This window comes from Lepus europaeus, chromosome 5 (assembly GCF_033115175.1).
Source record: "Lepus europaeus isolate LE1 chromosome 5, mLepTim1.pri, whole genome shotgun sequence".
NCBI lineage: Eukaryota > Metazoa > Chordata > Mammalia > Lagomorpha > Leporidae > Lepus > Lepus europaeus.
This window is the reverse complement of record NC_084831.1, coordinates 154,385,840-154,391,440: the sequence shown is the minus strand read 5'-3', so window position 1 is coordinate 154,391,440 and position 5,601 is coordinate 154,385,840.

Sequence of the window (5,601 nt, the reverse complement as noted above, 5' to 3'; positions counted from 1 at the left end):
CTTGCTGTGTTACCTGGTACTGATGACTTCTTTTTTCATCAAGAAAGTGGAGATAGCATCTACTTTGGAGGATTAATTTGAAAATTAAATGAAATAGCAAACGTAGCAGAGTGGCCTGTATATGCTTGGTAAATAACAACTCTCATCCTTGTTGTTGCTATTGTTGTCTTTGCAGTATCATTTGTGTGTTGCTTACAGCAGGTACTGTAACTCATTCAACTTCATATTCTTCCGATCTAGTTCAATTCCAAGTTGGTATAATGAGAATAACAAGTATTTATAGAGTATAGAGCTCCTTTGAAGGGCCAGGCACTTTTTAGGAGCTAGGGAAACAGCAATGAACAAAGAGAAATAAGATCCCTCTCGCTTGTGAAGCTTATATAAGGGCATTTCAAAAAGTTCATGGAGAAATGGAATTAAAATGTAAGTTTGTTTTGGTGCAAAAAAAAAAAATCCACACATAGTTAACTACATTGCATGCATTTTTCTATGAACTTTTTGAAGTTCGTGTCTATTTTGGTGGGGGAAGACAAACAGTTTTAAAAATCACAAATGAGTTATATTCTTTGTTAGAAGGTAATCAGTTTTATGGGGGAAATATGGAAGTAAAGGTGGAAACACTAGAGGAGAGATGCAAAATGAAATTGGAGGGGTTGGTGCTGTGGTGCAGTAGGTCAAGCCTCTGCCTGCAGTGCTAGCACCCCATATGGGCACTGGTTCTTGTCCAGGCTACTCCACTTCTGATCCAGCTCTCTGCTATGGCCTGGGAAAGCAGTGAAAGATGGCTCAAGTGCTAGGGCCCCTGCACCTGCGTGGGAGACCTGGAAGAAGCTCCTGGCTTTGGATGGGCTCAGCTCTGGCTGTTGTGGCCAATTGGAGAGTGAACCAATGGTGGAAGACCCTTCTCTCTCTCTCTCTCTCTCTCTCTCTCTGTAACTCTGCTTCTCAAAAAATAGATACTCTTTAACAAAAGAAATAGAATTGGAAAGTCAGAGTAGACCTCTAGGAGGAGGGAACATTTGATCAAAGATTAGAACCAGGAGGGGGGTTGAACAAATGGATATCTGGAGAATTTCTCCATGGTAGGAAACATCCTTCATCTCAGAACTCAGAACGTTCAATGATAAATGTTTGACCCTGGTATTACCTCTTCTTCTAAGGATAGTGTGTTTTATCCCACTCTAGGCTCCTTGAGAACTTAGAGCATGTGTTGTCCCTTACATTTGCGTTCATTCAGAGCTCCCTACTCAATATTCCGTGTAGGCTGAATATCCAGTAATTGTTTCTAGAAACTAAACCTACACCTGTGTTTCCTCAGAGTAACTTTTTTAAGAGCAGAAAATGCAGTATATAGGTTTACAGTAAATCGCCTCTCTTTCACCCATACCTTTATAAAATACTCAACATATCTAGGTTTTATTAGCTTGATATTTTAGTTAAACTAACTCAAGAAAAAGCACAAATTAACAGTAGAGAAATCTGTAGCTCAAAAGGATTCTTGGAGAGGTGAAGAAAGCCAGGATACAGGAAAGTCATGAGACACAATTGAGTACTTCAAGGCAGCCCTGTGACAAAGTATTTCAAAAGGCCTACTGCAATTAAATTTCCAGTTGTACATTGTGTGACCTTAACTGAAAATAATGGCTCCAGTTAGATGTGATTGCAAAAATTCAAACAAATGATGAAAAACTATGAGAAAGTAATGGAGCAGAAAGGTAGTTTGATTTTCTTTCATATGATTCAGTCAACAGGATTTTCTTGCATGGACCACACAAATGAAACCTATTTGTCAACAAGGTTCCTTTAGCCGTTGGGCCAGTAAGCCCTGAACAGAGAGCCCTGCCCACAGACAAACTCCTGTCCATAGTGAGTGTCATAGAAAGGTGGCAAAATGATTGCTTTGGTCATTTCCACCCTTTCCCAGAGAAGAACCACAATCAAAAATGGCAAATTACTTCTAGATCGGTAACTTGCCTGCATGCTGGTTGCAAGTCTAAACAATCGACGTACCAGTCTGTCCTCCTCAACACAGACCTGCCCTCTGCACTGCTGAGGGATCTTGATCTTTTACCTAAAGCAGTTGTGTCAATACAGATGATCTCAACATGGGAACCACACAACATTGATCATCACTTTGGTTAACAGAGGCCTCTACATTGAGACGTTTTGTCTTCACAGAGGCTGATGGAGTCACACACTGTGTGGCTGCCAGTCTCCAGAGACCCTCACAAAAGCAGGTTGTCTATCTCCTGTCTCCCAAGGCAACCTCATGAATAAACTATCTGAACGTTAAGTCATGTGAATAAATAATTGCAGACAGACTCGCGAGGGAAAAGGAGAGGCGAGGACTTGGGAAGTGAACACACCATCTCAGCCACGATATAGGAGGGTCCTCGGGGCCTGACAACAGGTGGTGCACCCGTAAGGTCCAGTGGAACAGAAATTGTACTACATCTTATGGTCCTTCTGGAATGTAGCTGGCAAAGGGCAGGGCCTGATCAATTCATGCCTCCTTAGAATAGTCTCATCTTTTCTCTTCTGCTAGGCTGCCTCCAATCTAGAACGATGAGGGCAGTCCCTGTAGAGGTGAATACAGATCCTTAACTCCCTGAACAAAGGGACAGGCTTCTCGAATGTGTTCCTGCATAGGCTATCAACACACGGTGAAGAGGAGTGGTCCTCTCATTTCTGATCGTGTCTCTCTCCTCACTCACTTTCCCTGACTAGGTTGGAGTAATGTGACATTTTAAAAATGTCCCTTCAAGTCTATTTACCCATCTGTCCCCTAGAGCACTCCCTATCCCTCAGTCTTTTTCTCTTCCACATCTATTTCAAGTTGAGCTCTTTCTGCTTATGTCACACTTCTTGCCAATCTCTGTCCCTTGTTCTTTGTCAGCCAGCAAAAGCCTCCCTCTTCTCATCTCCACAACAACCTCCACACCATCTGCTGAGGTTGGCAGGCTCCTGTTCTCTCCTCACTCTCCCTTTTCCCCTGGGGAGAGCTGGTAAAGAAAATCATGTAGATACCCTGTGAAGCAGCTGGGGGCAAACTGGACCCTTCGGGTCATTCCTCTTCGCTAACGGACCTTTTCACAGGGTGGGAATTAAGATTTGGGGTACCAGTCTGCCTACTTGGAGACAGGAAGATGGGTATGGTCGAGAGAATAGACTCCTGGGTCAGACTGCTTGGTTTCGGTTCTATGCTCTGCTAGTTGAATGATTATGGGTGAATCATTTTAACAAATCTAAGCTGCCTCCTGTAGAAAATGTAGACAATTGTTGTGTCATCCTCACAGAGTTACAGCAAGGACTAAATGAGATAATTCAAAATTTAGCATGGTTGCCTGACCCACAAATGTTCGCTCACATTATTAAAGCGTCTTACACCTATAGGCTCATGTCCAGTATTTCCTTCAGTATCCAAGAGAAATATGCCCAACTCTCTTTGTATTTTATTAAAGATTTATTTTATTTATTTGAAAGGCAGAGTGACAGAGAGAGAGAGAAAGAGAATGAGGTGTCCCATCCACGGGTTTACTCCCCCAAATGACAACAGCAGCCAGAGCTGGGCCAGGCCAAGGCCAGGAGCCTGACACTCCATCCAGGTCCTCCACATGAGTGGCAGGGCCAAGTACTTGGGCCATCTTTCACTGTGTTCACAGGCACATTGGCAGGGCGCTGGCCCAGAAGAAGAGCAGCCAGGACTGGAACCTGCACTCAATATGGGATGCTGGTGTTGCAGGCTGTGGCTTAACACAGAGCACCACAACCCTAGCCCCCTCCCTCTGTATTTTAGAGGGCTCTGATTGTATCTAACTGTCCAGAAACCATTGTCCCTCCAGGTAAATATAGTGTTTTCATTGCTTCTCAACCACAGAGCACTGGCTTACAAATCCAAGATCTTAGTGCAGAAAAGTCTATTAAAACTTGTGTCCTAATCAAACAAATGGTAGTTTGCACATAGGGCAGAAGGGCTAGGCAGGCTTTCTAATGGCAAACTCCCTTATCTAACGCTTTTCCTTGGGAAATGCATTGCTTAAGGCATCTCAAACTAAAATGGACAGGGTGCTGGTGAATATGAGAGCAAACTATGGTAGTCTTTGGGGCCTTGGGACTTAATGGCAGAGAGGTGCTTCTCAAATCTGGTTCAGTTGATTCATACATCCTTCACCTCTAATCTGTGTACAAGAAACCCATCCTAGAAACATAAAAAAATCTCCATTCTCCAACTAAAGACTTATAAGCTAGAAATTTATAGTGAGTAGACCTTACAAAGGTCAGATCTGCTTTCTATGTCATATAAAGCATGTATTTCTTCTTATACTGTCTTCAATACGTATCTTGGCTTACATTAAAAAATAAAAAATAATGAGAGACCATGTTCCTTTCAAATAGGCTTAAAAGTGGCTTCAATCAGTTGGAATAATGAAAATAATGGGAAACAACCTTATGTGTGAGATTTGTGTTCCCAATGGAGCAATTACTCCAATAATTGCTCTGCTATGAGCAAAGTAATGGGGGCCTCCTGTGAAACCTATTCCTTCTCATTACCTCCCATCTTAGGTGTGGGATTTCCACCAATCTCCTCAAGTTAAGAGTATCTCACGTGGAAGCTCCTTTAGCATGGAGGGTGTTGACTTTTTTGTAGTGTAGACGGAAGTCCTGGGTTCCTAAGTTGACAGTGCACTGTGTACATCATCACACCTTTCAGTGTTCCGGTGCATACCCAATCCCACTGTGGATGCATGGGCCTTGTAATTATCAGAGGATTAATCCGAGAAGGAAATGACTTGCAGAAATACAGATGAGATTACCAAGTCCCATTGTGAAAGCTGTCGGGTCCCAGATTCAATCTAACTTATTTTCCCCCCTGACTACACTGCCTTGGATTGTACACATACATTGGGTTGTGGAGAGGAAATGAGACTATTCTAGCTTTGGTCTTATTAAGAACATCACTCATCTCCCTGGCACAACCAGGTTTCAACTTTTATTGCTACCACTGACCATTGGCCAGACCTTACGCTCAACTTTGGATTATTTATAGTAGTGGGTGAGAACACGAATAAATGTGATTCACAGAACACTTAAAACTTATTTTACCCAAGCCTTCCCACAAGTATCTCCTTGGAACAATGAACAAGAACAAAAATAGATCAGGTTTTATCTGGCTCAGTCAACATGCAGAAATGAATGAGCAATCAGGTAGTCAAAAGCAAATGGCACACAAGCAAATATACTGAATAACTAAAAAATGGACTAGATTTAGGAATATCCAAGATTGAATAGCCCAAGAATAACTGGAATTTGAGTGAATGGTAAGCGCCAAGCTTCAAGGGCTGCAAGGTGAGCCCGTTGTATTGGATACCACTCCCCAGTGGGGCCAACCACTCCATGTGGGCAGAGACTCAGAGGATGAGATCTGTTTGTCTGTATTCCTGAGTCTAGCCTTGTGTCCACAGGCAGAGCAGTAAGAAGTGGGACAAGCTCTGTCTGTCTTGTCTTCTCCCTTCTTAAAGGTTTCAGTGGTGGGAATCTCAGTGCACATGGCCCACTTCAGCCAGAATCCATGAGCCTGTGACGGCAAAGGGAAGGGCTCAG